Raw genomic sequence first — 14791 nt, 5'->3', positions numbered from 1 at the left:
GGGAAACATTACTATGCCTATATCCTTGAAAGCTAAATTATACATATATATGCATACATATGTGGACTCAATGAATAAATATTTTTTCGCTTGATCCCCATAAATCATCCAATCATTGAGAAAATTGAAGGTCACAGGGTTAAAGTAATTTGCCTAGTTGTGGATCCCATAACTGAAGTATGGTTGAGCTAGGACTTAAATTTTAGGTCTCTGAAGAAAATTTACTCCTCTTTCCACTATATCAAATAATTTTTTCTCCTATTCCTTATGATAAATGAAGAAAATCTTTGCTAGGCATATAATTTTGTTCTATAAACTTATCAGATTAGCTAATTTAAGAACCAGGTTTCACAAATTCTGAAAAAGACTTCAAACTTACAGTTTCAATTTTCTATATGTTCAAAAGCATTAATTTTTTCAGACCACCATGATTCTTGAGATCCAATTGAATTCCGATCCTTAATTTGCAATGCTAATTTAACTTTCTCAAAATCTGGTAGTTACAGATTCTAAATAGGTCAAAAGTTACAAGAAATTCATACTGTGAGCTAATAAGCCAAGTGCAAAGTTCCCAGTAGAACACAGAGATTGCACTTAGCAATTTTTCTTCAAAGGGTATGAAACTTCTGGTTTTATAACACTTTCAACAGACTAAGTAACAACTATATAGATAATTACAGCTTATCCATTGCATTTAAATTGAGTTGCAAAAGTTTGGGTGTTGTATTATTTTTCAAGCCAAAAATTATAATGACGTCTTATACTTAAAAGAGGTTTTGTAATTTAGAAAGTACTTTCATATGCATTATCTTATTTTATCTTCATGACAATCCTGTAGAGAGATATTATTATCACCACTTTACATGTGCTGAAACAAACTCATAGGAATTGCAAATTTCTCAATGTCACTCAGCATATGACCATACTGGGGACCATTTTAGGACTTGAAATCCATCGAAGTTTACATTCTATTATATAAATAGGAAATATTTTCAATTACCAATACTCTGATAGAATTTGAGAGTACTTGCATATCCAAGAGAGGAAAGATAGCTATTTATCGTTCTGTAATTCCAGTTTTAAAACTTCTTTCACTCTTCAGATAAGCATGGGATTATAAGACAAAATAACATGATCCCTTCTGAACATGAGAGAAGTTAAATATATCTTCTCTAAAAGCATTTCAATAAGCAAAATATTACTTATTCCACCAATAGAAAAATGGGGTAAAACTTTAAGGACCTAAATCAAGTTCACTCTAATTTTTGTTGAGAACCAATAGTCAAAGAATGGCCTCCACTTAATTCTTTGGAGACTTTAGTGTCTTCTCACAGACTACAGCTATTTCTTTCAAATAAAACAAAAGATAATATTATTTATTTATTACTCTGTGCAAGAAATATGTTTGATATTATAGAATATACAAATATGAATTAGATACCATCTCTCACTGTCCATAGGGATTTGAAAATTATCAGAGGGGACCAATGCACACACAGATGATGCCATAGCTTCTATTAAGTGGGAATTTACCTATAAAAAATAAAACTTCACTAGAATTTATGTTTCTAATGAAATTATGTCATATGCAGTGGTCCCCAACCTATGGTGAGTTGTAAAATTATTTCATTATATATTACAATGTAATATCAATAGAAATAAAGTGTGCAATAAATGTAATGTGCTTGAATCATACCAAAACTATCCTCTCCCCTCCCCAGTCCGTGGAAAAATTGTCTTCCATGAAAATGGTCTCTGATGACAAAAAGGTTGGGGACCACTGATAAACAGCTAAAGTGGAATTCTGAGACCCTTGGAAAAACAGGCATCCCCCTGAACAACTGAAGGCAGATTACATTCAGGAAAAGAGGTGAAACCTTTACCCATGAACTTAAAGCCTCAGTAGAATGATGGCTATAAAGCTGGCCAAAAAAATAAAAAAGACAAAAAGCTCAAAAAGGAGCCTACTTTTGCCAACTAAGTAGGAGGAGAGAACTAAGGAGTAGGTTGTGAGAGAAAAGATAATGAACGTCTATAAATACAGTCTAAGAAATCCCAGCCACAGAAATAAAAAGACCATATAATGTGCACTTCAAAGCCAGTAACTCAGGCAGAAAAAGGAGGTGAAAAGAATTCACAAAAGTCTTCAGATTTGGGGGCTGTTCTGTATGAAAAGAAAGACTATATACTTCACTAATATTTCAGGGCAGTGAGGGCACAGAGTGTTGCAGGCATGGACATTGGTGAATACTTCGGGCAAAAACACTAATAAAAGTACCTGTCAGAGACAATTGGAAGTGAAAGGAAAGTAGTTTTTACTGTGTTATTATCAAGTAGGGCCATGCAAGGGTTAACAGAGGTAAAAGTAAATAAGAGATTTGTGCAAAATTGTGTTCCCCTCTCTCACATACCGAACACGTGAGTAATGTAAGTCAGGCAATTCCCTTTGTATTTTTACTTATGAGAGTGGTGTAGATATGGAACTAGTAAAAGAAAGCATCATTATCTACTGGCCCCTGAAGACACTCAAGTGTCTCCAAACTATAGGGTCTATGATCAGTGACATTCAGTGGAATCTAGGTTTTCTACTCAATGTAGAATAGGCAGAGGTCTAGACTAGAAACCGCAGCTTTTCCAATAGCTCTGCTTTCTCAGGGAGTGCTTTAAAGACTATTCCCAGACTTTCATTGACCATCAAAGTTTACCCTGTCTCTCTGCAGACAAGTCCCCACTGGGCAAACATCACTTCTCACATGTAGCTGTCTTTTATGGAACAGTTAATATGGACCAGTCAGAATGCCAAACACTCTACATAGATCTTCTCATTTAAACTCTAGTTATGATACCAACTCTGTGAGGAACTATATGATCTTCATTTTGAGGTTCATGGGTTTAAAGAACAAGTTGATATAGCTAATTAGTAGCCACATTAAGATTCAAAATCAGTTCTTTCTTGTCCTGATTATACTCAACTGCTACTCGAGGCTGCCTTTAGGAAGTCCATATAACTATACTGTATGTTTCCCTTGTGCTTAATCACAGGTGAATCATATTTGATTTGTGTGTCTCTTATATAGGTCCCCTACTTCTACAATCATCAGTAAGCTGGGTCCCAGAGGGTGAAAAAGAGAAAGGCAGATAATGAAGGATCAGAGCTCCAAAGAAAGTGACAGAAAGAGAGAGACAGACATACAAGACAGAAAGAGATAGAAAGAGAGAGAGAAATGGAGTCACACATACGATATTATGATGTGAGTGCTGTAATACTGGTCATTTGTTCAGTGGGACATACAAAATAGACTCAGTGCTTACTGGAATTGCAGAAAGAAATTACAGTTTACATGTTTCTGATTAATGGAGGACCAACAGTCATACCACATGCTGGAGGTAACTTTTCCCACTCAAACCACCATACACTTAAAAGAGTACAGAGATGTTGTAGGCTAGAGACAGAACTGTAGTTTCCTGACAAATAAACCGGGCAGTTAGTTTTTCTCAGAACAAATGGCATCCTTAACAACGGTCAAAGATTCAGTCAAAGACTGCACTCTAATAAGTAATACAAGCTCCTCAAGAATGAGATTTTACAGGGAATTTAATGGACCTTTTATGGCCTGAATATTTGTGTCCCCACAGAGGACACAAAGAATATCCCCAGGTCCCACCCTCTTTGCTGCTAGTATTCTGAAACTTTTTTCTAGACCCTTACATTTGACATCCTAGGCTATTACTAAATTCCCCTAGTTCTTGACCTTTTTCTTGCTCTACATCTAATTTTTCACCTCATGTTTTTTTCTTAACACAAATTCATCTACTCTGATTCTCAGCTCTCCTCTTCAGCTATCATTTAGTAATACTCTTCCTTTGCATTTGCCTCTGGAGCCATTTAATGTTCAGATGGGAGGTAATTTGTGCCTCGCTTGATTCATTTGGATCCTATGCATGATAATACCAGTCTACTCCAGTGAGCTCAAAGAAAGAGTGGACCTCTTTGCACCACTATTTCATATTTTTCCTTACTTTATTTGGTGTCTTCTCTGAATTATACCCTGAGACCCTGCAGATATTTTGCTATGACAGAAAAGAAAGAAGGAAAGAAGGAAAGAAAGAAGGAAGGAAGAAAGGAAGGAAGGAAGGATGGAAAGAAGGGAAGAAGGAAGGAAGGAAAGAAGGGAGGAAGAGGAAGGAAAGAAGAAAGGAAAGAGGGAAAGCTGAAAGAAGAGAACAGGAACAAGATTAATCTTATCACATGTGTCCAGGTTAATATCACAGTTTTAACATAAATACTAGGAATACCATATTACTTGTTAATGTTATACATTTATAATTAACTATTTACTCTTAGTTTTAAACCAAAGAAACAGAAAATTCTAATGTATTTCATCCCAATTAACTCTCTCTATAGTCCAATAAGGGACAAATGTTTAAGTAAATACAAGTATTTATTTCTCTCCTTTGCCTCACTTGCCTAAGCTTTAAACAGAAAGCTTTTAAACAAATGTTCTACTTCAAGAATGTGATTGAAATAACGAGAGGTCCAGAAAGATATAGTGAACCGAGACAAATGCCTTAATCTATGGATTGGAAAGATACAGAATAAAAGTAGAATTTGCAAGTACCCTTTGTGATAATTTTGTCTTCCTGAGTTTATCTGGAAAAAAAATCTCTGTGGTTCTTTCGCCTGTTCCATTGACTGAATTTTGGCAACCATTTAGAAAACCATATTTGTATTTCCATATAGTATTAAAAAAAGTAGAATTTGATAATTACTTAGCAAATTAGACCAATGTGGGTGTGTGTATACAAAGTTAAATGCTGTATTGTAAAGGAACAGTCCCAAAACTCAAAAAGCAGCAGAGTGAAGTCATTACAGTGGATAAACAACTGACTTTATATTCACACAACTCTAGACCAAATCTCTTTTTACTGCTAGTAGTATAACATAGAGTGAGTTATTCAACTTTGCTAAATTTCAGCCTTCTGATATGTATAATGGATATGAAACTAATTAAAATGTTCAGGTATAAATATTAAAAAGTACAAGCACATGTTTAAAATAGCCAGTATTCAATGAATAGTAGCTTGTTTTAATATTGTTATAAACTATTATAATGTCATTATTATAATGTCAGACATTCATATGTATATCTTTTTGTCAATCATATGTGCCCTTCAATAGCTGGATTGCAATTATGGTATGAATATATTGTATTATGTTTTATATCATATAGAATCTTTCTATTTGTATGTAGTGAATCTAGATGTATAATAATGACACAATTGTAAACATTTAAAATATGTTTCAAATATATTTCTATTAAATTTATGAAGATCTAGATAAGAATCTGATCATAGTGGCTATTACATGTGAGAAAACTAAAAAGGAAGAGGCAAATTGGGAACTTTTCTTTTTCATCTTATAATTTTAACCTTATTTGACAGGTTCACCTTGAGCACTGCATGTGTATGTGTGTTTTTGTATGTGTGTAGTGTGTATAACCTAACAAACGTTAGCAGTGGTAATTTCTGGGTGGGTGGTATTATGAATGTTTACATTTATTTTTTACTTGTATGCATTTTATATAAAGCCTGATAATTAGGGTAGGAATTGTAGAATGAGACACATCTGGATTTGAATTGTTTTGGTCGCCTCTTAGAGTTTCATGATATCAAGCTTATTAACCTGCCTGATGCTCAGTTTTCTCATCTCCAAAATGAGATTGGTAATAATTCCTATCTAATGGGAAGATGGTGTAGATCAAATGAGGTAATTTTGTGCAGATACTGAGCACTGTTTATTGCTGGTGCATAACCAATATTCAATAAAGAATGGATTTTATTATTTCCATATGATTATGTATTAATATTAATTTTATGAAATGGATAAATAATGTGAGGTCTTTATTTTCAAAAATAAATTACTGTACAAAATTTAAGCAAACAAATTCAAAATTGTCACCATCTATTTATAAACATTCAGAATCATACAATATCGATAGGCTTACCCAATTTTTCTGAACCTTGACAGTGTATTATTTCAGCTGCTCTTATTCTATTTTATGTTCTAGTTATTCTTATATGTTTATTTTACTTTCCCCCTGGACCCTACCCCCTCCAGTTTCTTGAAAACTACCAGAGGGCATGGTAAAGAACAAATTATTGATTTATTTTGATCCGTAGTATACTATGCTTCAGAGTGTTTTATTTATGTACTCAGGGTTGTCTAGCCACTATGTGCCAAAATACAGGCTAAAAACCAGATTTTCTGAAACTAAACTGATAGTATATTGGCTACTTCAAAATACACCTATAAAACAAGATAAGTACTCCCTTTTTTTGTTTTTATATCCCGTAATGGCCTTTATAACACCTCCCCTTTAGCTTTTGTCTTGCATTTCAGCTATCTTGGTAGCAGCCTTACTGCCGGATTGTATGTTTTTCTTTATTGCTTCATCCATATACATTGCATTAGAACTCAACTTGGGTTTTTCTTCATTTAACAATACTATTCAATTTCAGTGAAAAGTAAAGAGTGCCACAAATAAATATTATAACAGTGAAATCATCTGTAACAGAGATAACAGAATTTTCAAAGGAACTAGATACTGCTTGTATATGCTATACAATTTAGAGGATGTTGATTACAACATAAAAGTATTTTGAGTAATGAAGAATTATTTTTTCATTTAGAGTGAAGATTTGACTATTCTCTAGGTCCTCCAGTAATAGAAGATGTGTTTAACAATAGAGAACCAATGATGAAAATAAAGGTCTGGTTCTAGAGGTTCTGTAATTGAAGGCCTAGTTGGTTAGAGATGTCATGAATTTAAATGTGTATACACAGGTAAGAAATGTCCTAAGAAGGTTGCAGGGAGGATTTCTAAGAGACGTTTAACCAATTTGGCAATTTTTGCAAGAATGGTTGCCCTTTTGTTGTGTACATAGCTACACATCTGACTAGCCATTATGTAAGGGTTCTCTGAAATTATTCACATATTCTGGTATGTTTCTTTTTAAGATCTAGTCTCTTCAATGTTGATAAGTTCCCAAGAAGTCTTCATTTCACTAAGTACTTCATTCTGAATAAAATAAATAATTACAATAATATTATCCTGGATTGCTTTTTTCTCCTTGCGGAAACTCTTGAGTTTTCATCACTTTAAGAAGTTCATATTCCTGCTTTAGAGATACATCAAAACCTCTGGAAGCAATTGGAAAAAGAGTAATTAAAATAACAATCTGTCTATATCTCAAATACCAGATCAAGTAGTTAGTAAAAAAGTAACCAAAGGGAACTACAAAATCCTCTCATTATATCACCACATTATTGAGGCACATGAGCTAAACATAATGCCTTATATTTGGAGACACATAAATGCTGTGAGGATGATGATAATGTGGCTATAAAGAAAACAGAGTTATAGGTTTTTTTCTCATTTGTGTCATCTAGTTTATAATCTGTTAGAGGATAGTGTATTAGTTTCTGTTTGCTGCTATAACAAAACAGTAGCTTAAAACAGAAGAATTTATTATGTTCTAGTGCTAGAGCTGAGAAGTCCAAAAGCAGTGTCACTGTGCTAAAATCAAGGTGTTAGAAGTATTAACTCTGTCTGGAGTTTCTTAAGGAAGAACCACTTGAATAGACAGAAATATGGGGAGGATTGGGAATGGAGTTATAAAACTAGGAGTCAGTGATTTATACTCAATCCAGATTTTTTTTTTAATTTAAAGGGCTTATTTACTGGTTTTTTTTTGTTTTCTTTCTAAGTTGTAAACTTGCTGATCTACAAATTGCAGATGTTCACTAACATTACAATAATCAGTTTTGGCTTCATAAAATTCTACTTCTTTATAATATTTTCTATTTCATGTAACCCTCTATTTACATCATGTTTGGCTAATTCTGTCAAATTTGCAACAACAGACAATCAGTAAGAAATATACTGGTAAAAACACTGATTTGACAGGTAAGAATATGTTTTAAGGTTAAGTTACCAATAGCTAATTTTAAAGTAATCTATTTGTCAGTGACATTTTCCAGATATGGAGATTTATGCTTGGATATAACCTTGCAACATCAGAAATTTGAATGCTAAATATCTAAAATACAATAACTTCTTATAATATTAATATCCTAAATTTATAGACTTAACATTTATTTATTCAAACATATTTATTGGCCCCTTGCTATAGACAACACTAATCTTAATGTTAGGTATGTAGTTATAAAAATCAAAAAACTGCCTACCCTCATGGAGCTTACATTCTAATGGAGAAGACACAAATTTAAATGAGTAAAACATAAAATATGTTTAATATGTTAGAGAAGGCTAAGTTAAAAATACATGCAAATATAAATATGTATCAATGGATAGTCTCCTTGATGTATATGCATATATGAGATAAGTATGCGTGTATATGTGTGTGTGTGTGTGTATATATATATATATATATATATATATATATAATCAAAGAGTGAATATAAAATAGAAAGTAGGTTCCATTTCACATGAGGCACCCAGAAAGTCTCACTGAGTAGGTGACTTTTGAGTAGAGACTAAAGAAAACTGGGAGAACAAATCTGAGGCCAAAGGTTATGCAACTAGATTTGGAAAAGTTTTTATCTGACTATAATGCCTACTAGCCCAAACTGCTAGATATTGTAAGGAACCAGATACATACCATATGGTTTCATAAACATCTAAATGGTAATTTCCTGCCTAAATTTTAGTCAAAAGTATATTGTTTCTTCTGGGTAGGTAATAAAAAATGGTAACTTATTGAAAATATCAAAATAACTATACAACGTGGATTGTATATGACCATAATTTAATTATGAACACATTAAACACTCAAATCCTTCTCCACTCAAAAAACTGCACCAAATTAAATTTTATGGGTGTCATTCAAATGAAAAAAAGAACAAAATTTTCTTCTATCTCAGAGAAGTGTCCTCAGGAAAAAAAAGTATTGAAAGTATTTCTAAATGTGGCTTGGCATTTTAAAAGACTATGGAAAAGAAGAGAACAGTTCTACTTCATGTTAGTAGAACTAATTTCACTTTTATTGATTAACTTAAATTATCATAATAGCTTAAGAGAACAAAATATTTTGAACACATAAAATTCATGCATATGTCATTTCTCAGACATCATGAAAATTATCATATTTCTTATTTGTAACATATTGTGGCTAGAATTTATTCTGTCAGTGGTCAATTTTCATCCACTCATTCATTCAATAAATATTTACTGAAATGCAGGAAATTCATATACATTAATACCAGTACCCTAAGCATGTTTTTGCTTTAGGATTTTGTGCTGGCTTTTTTTTCTTTGTTTGGTATGTTCTTCCCCCAGATCTTTGCAAGGATAGTTACTCAACTATAAGCTGCAAAGGGAGACCTTGCTTTACAGTATAGCTAAAACAACAGCTCTGCTTACTGTCTCCCCTCACCGTACTACTTATTATCTAATATGGTATTACATTATATTGCTTTATGTGACAGTGCATTATATGAATATGCTGGTTTATGTCTATGCTATTTTCCCCACTAGAAGAGAGCTCCAAAATAATAAAAAAACAAAGACTTATTTGTTTTCCTTTTATTAGCCATGCATCTGCTTGTCTGTAGCATGTAGAGAATTCAATAAATATGTGTTAAATGAATTAGCAAATGAAAATGGCTATGATAATTGTCATCAAAACACCCACTGTTTGGTGGCACACTTTATACATGCAGCTTTCAAATTAACGCAGCTTACAGTAGGAACAGGAAAGTAGTTTAGGTACTATTGGATAAGTTTTATACTGAAATTTAGAATCATACCATTTAAATCACAGAGATAGAAACATAGTTAACAGACTCTTAACTTGACCAGAACATTCTTCTGTCATGAATCAAGTGCAAATTATCCAAGAAATATTTTTGCTCTTCACATATATCTCAATCTTACATGTTTTGAAGCTTCAGCTCAACTCATTCATGATGCTAGGCAACTATAACCTAGAATGATCTCTGTGTGTTCTAAACTTATAAATTAATTTATGCTTAGCTATGTGTGGCCATATAAATGTAAAATCAAAATAATTAAAATTAAATAAAATTAAAGACAGTTTCTTTGTCACACTAGTCATATTTTATTTCCTCAATGATCATATATGAGTAGTGGCCACCATATTGGACAGGGCAGGTCCAAGGGTTGTTATGCAGGATGGCAAAATCTTGACTTTGGAGAAAGTCAACAGAACTGAATATTTGAACTTTAGAAAATAAAGGAGTTGAGTGGGAACAATAGTCACTTTCTCAGAATTAAGGATCTGACCTGTAGAAAGAAAGATCTAATTGTCTCTGTGTCCCCAAAAGTCAGATTGAGGAAATAAGTGGCAATTACAAGAAAATTGATTTCAGCTTCATATCAGAAAGAATTTATGCTCAGACCATAAAAGGTGGAAGACACTTCTTCAGTAGCATAAAATGCATGGCTATTCATTAGAAATGTGTATAGAAAATTCAAGTCCTAGAAGAGTATATGGGTTATGTGATTTTAAGGACCCAATCTGCCATTAATGCTGTTAATGCCATGAATTGTCAGTGAAAGGCAGTAGCATTTGCCTAACTTCCCTGAAGAAAGAAATTGTCTGTGAAAGTTGCAATGTATACTCCTAAGCCCTAGCCCAGTTCTACTGAACTAGAATTTCTAGAGAAACGACGACCAATGTATTGAATACATGTCCTAGTGATTTTAATCTTCAAGGGGAGATTGGGAAACACCAAAGTAAATAATACAAAAGTGATTAATACCCAATTCTATTAATGAAGTGGACCAAAAGGGACAGCACTATTTGGCAAAGGCTTTGCATAATAGAAAATCAAGAGCTGCATTTGGAAAAATAAGCAAAGGCTGAAAAGATAGAGAAAAGAGGAGCAGCATTTCAGGAGTCTTGAATTCAGAAATAATCATGGCATATTCAGGGACCAGTAAAAAACAGTTTCTCCTTTTAAAAACATTTAAAGTGTGATGACAATAAATAGACATACCCTCTTCTGTCTAGAAGTTTAAATTTAAAAGGTAAATACAGTAAATGAAAATAAGCAAATGAATCATTAAATGTTTATAGAGCACTATTCAGAGATTCTGAAGGAAAACTGGAGTTATTAGATTGACTCAAGCTTGATAATATCGTAGAATAAATACCACAGAGTAAAATATATACAGTTTTAGAAGGAAACAAAACACATATTATTGAAAGTAAATATCATTTACTGAAAGTAATATCATTTCAGGTAACTATAACACTTAATCCATATTAAAGAAACCATGTATAGCGTTTGCTTAGCTGGAATGAAGGAATTTATCCAGGAGATTGTATAAAATGAGGTAAATAAGGGAAGAGGTTGGAAACAAGAAGCAATAAGGGACTATTATTCAAGACTTCAATTTAATTCAATAGACATTTATTTATTAAGCAACTACTCTGTGCCCAGTGCTGCACAATATGTCAGCAGAGGAAGAAAATTGGGTTACATTATAGCATTTATGTGCTCCTCTATTTGAAAGTACCAGAAAAATAAATTATTTTTATGATTATGATAATAACCATGATTGTGGGGTGTAAGCTTGAAAAGAATTCCTGTAATTTAATTGTGTTGTTGTAGCACACCTTGTAGATGCATTTTGTGAATGAGAATTCATCGATAATGACCCATAGATTGCGTCTGCACAGGAAAACTGAAGTGTGAAATACAGAAACTATACAGAAAATTTGAATCATTGATATTATCTTTAGGGAATATATTTGCCCCTATATTATTCAGATTTTCTGATTTTTATAGGTCAGTTTCATGAGATTGTTTTTATATTCATTGATTAACAGAGTCCATGCTGATTCAAATTACATAAATTGATGAAGTGGAATCAGCATCAACAGTATTGATAATGCCAGTGAGAATGTAGCTGAGAAATGACCTAATAAAGGCAAGAAGGGGATTGAAGAGGATTCAGCAATTCCAAATGAAAAAGACTACCAGCTTTTTGTGGTAATTTCATCCTTCCTTTCTAATCAATCTGATACTATATCTAAAATAAGATTTAATAGACCCAAAAGGCATACCTTCTGGAAAGTGGAGTTCTTTTATATACATAAACCGATATTTCTTTCAATATCTTCGTTAAAGGTAGAATTCAGCAGCATCTCTCTTATGTAATTAGTAATTCAACAAAATTTTATTTTGAATTTGCTACATACCAGGCATTATGTAAGGCATGGGGATATGGGGATAATTAAAACATGCTCCCCAGTCTCAAGAATTTTATAATCTAGTAAAAGACTGACATAAATGCTAAAAACTAGAAATCTCATTAATTCCTTCAACTAATAAATATCAGACAGTAAATATGTGCTAAGAACTTTACAAAATGTAAAGATATAATACATATCTGTGGCAGGCAGAATAATGTCATTTCAGAGATACTATGCCCTAAACCACAAAACCTGTGCCTGTGTTACATTGCATGGCAAAAGAGACTTTGCAAGTGTTTAAATTAAGGATTTTGGGTTAGGCTGATTATCCTGGATTGCCCAGATAGGCCAAATGTAATCACAATAAGGGTCCTAAAAGTGAAAGAAGGAGGTCAGAATCAGAGAGAGATTTGAAGACGCCATGCTGCTGACCTTGGAAATGGAAGAAGGGAACATGAGCCAAGGGATATGAGCAGCCTCTAAAAGCTGGAAAAGGGAAAGAAATGGATTCTCCTGTAGAGCTTCCAGAAGAAATGTGTCCCTGCTGACATCCTCCAGCAACACTCATTTCAGATTTCTGACCTCTGGAGCAGCAATATAGTAAATTTGTGTCCTTTTCAAGCCACTACATTGGTGATTATTTGTTATAGCAATCAGAGGAAACTAATACAGTAAGGGAGAACTGTTTCCTGCCTTCACAGAGTATATTCATTAGTAGGGGCTACAGGCAAGGAAATAAACACATGAGAAAAAAGAGATCTAAGAATACTACACAGTGTAATAAATGAAAACACTGAGAATACATAACAAGCAGTTACAAATTCTCACAGTAGTCTTCAGAGAATAGATGTTTTAACTGGGTCCTAAAGACTGCCTATGAATTTGTCAAATTAAAAACAACAGAAAAAATATCTCAAGAAAAAGGAAGAGCATCTGAAAATTGATAATGGTGTGAGAGAATACAACATCTTCATAAGAAAAGAGAAAATTCAGTGCAAGATAAAGCAGGGAATGGTGAGCCAAGAGAAAGAACATCACATTCCTCAACTCCAGGGGCTCATTTATCTTGTAGCCTAAGTGAATGTCTGTACACTACACAACCTACAGAAACTACAGGGCATGTGTGGCCATTAGTTGGGCACTGAAAAAACTCTGTTGAATAGATAGATTTGTGCTGGGCTGAGAAGGGTATCAAATACCATTATAAATAATGTGGATCTATCTCCTTGTCACAAGGGTCCTACAAGTGACTTGAAACAAGTGATGTCTCAAGAAAAAAGTATCATTAACAGATATGAATTCAAAAAGATAACACAGATTGAAGTAGGAACTTAGTATGGTACAAGAGATGTACTGGAAGTTTTCAAGAGTAAATTTCCACACTCTAATTACATGTGATGTGCACATCAAATGCAACCTAAATACATAATTATAAGGGGAGCATAAAGAAGTACCAAGATACTTCAAGTTCACAAGCTATGCCTTTTGAGCTTAGTTACTTGGTGGTATAAACCTTTTCTTTAATGTTTGGTTAAGTAGATAAGGTGGTAAATGGGACAGTTTTCATCCCTCACAACACTTCTTCATGTATGATTTATTTTGTTTCAGATTTCTGTTTTGCTTCATATGGGAAGACTAAATTTTCAAAATGGAACCAACAACTGTTTTGCCATGATCTTTGTCGACATTTTATGCTCATTAAATCAGGTTTCAGTCTGAAATATCAGTTCTTGGTGCACTCACGGCCAAAGAATGACCAGACATGCCAAAGTAAGGCAAGCATGAAAATGAGGTTTATTGAGGAAAGAAAGGTGGGGCAAGAGCAAGATATAGGTTTATAGAGCATGATACATACACCACAGTTGACGACCGGATCCACTGGCACAACAAAGGGTGGGCAAACAGAAGCTTGCAGAAAAGGGACTGGTTATGGTCTGTGTCTTGTTTTATAGTGCCTGGATTGAGACCTCCCTTGTGGTTCAGACATCACCATGGAACCACTTTGATTGGACAGTTGGGAGCTGCATGACCTGTGTCTTACTGTGCGTGCAGATCTGCCATGAGCCTTTGTGAAAGCCCATGGGGGCGTGGCGAATTGCAGCAGCACCCACTTTTGTCCCTAGGAGACCCGGCTTCCCTTGTTATCTACCTAACAATTAGAGCATGGGCCATATCAAACTATCAAATGTTTCACTGCTTTTTATTCTTTCCTTTGATTTATGTTTCTCATTTTTGACCTGTATTGGTGACTGCTAGTTGGGTGCTGGGTGGTGGCACAATACACCAGATTAAGCACCAGCTGATGTCCCAGGGATTCAAAGATTTGCTTGGCCCTACTCACTTAACTCTTCATCTTGTTCTCTTGATCTTAAAAATAAGAACGAAAGTACTAACCTTTGTAAACTTACAAGAATATCCAACACTTTGAAAAAAATATGTAATGATAAAGAGAGGAAAATTCCAGCATAACTGGATTTAATGCCATTTTCCCATTATGTCATGAAATTTTAAAGAAAGAAAGGAGACACTTTTATCTGGAAGGCCAAAG

General features: G+C 33.7%; 1 long non-coding RNA gene across 2 annotated transcripts in view; it reads left to right on the top strand.

Annotated features, from left to right (window-relative positions):
- Nucleotides 1-14015, top strand: part of LOC123642228 — a 173375-nt gene extending 159360 nt beyond the window's left edge. For both annotated transcript variants that reach the window (XR_006736401.1, XR_006736399.1), the window contains exons 8-9: nt 11878-12040; nt 13852-14015. This is a non-coding gene — a long non-coding RNA (uncharacterized LOC123642228). The remainder of the gene's footprint in view (nt 1-11877; nt 12041-13851) is intronic.
- The last annotated feature ends 776 nt before the right edge of the window (nt 14016-14791 follow it).

Source organism: Lemur catta, chromosome 7, assembly GCF_020740605.2.
Source record: "Lemur catta isolate mLemCat1 chromosome 7, mLemCat1.pri, whole genome shotgun sequence".
Lineage (NCBI taxonomy): Eukaryota > Metazoa > Chordata > Mammalia > Primates > Lemuridae > Lemur > Lemur catta.
The sequence above is the reverse complement of the archived record's forward strand: the minus strand, read 5'-3'. Positions and strand labels throughout refer to the sequence as shown.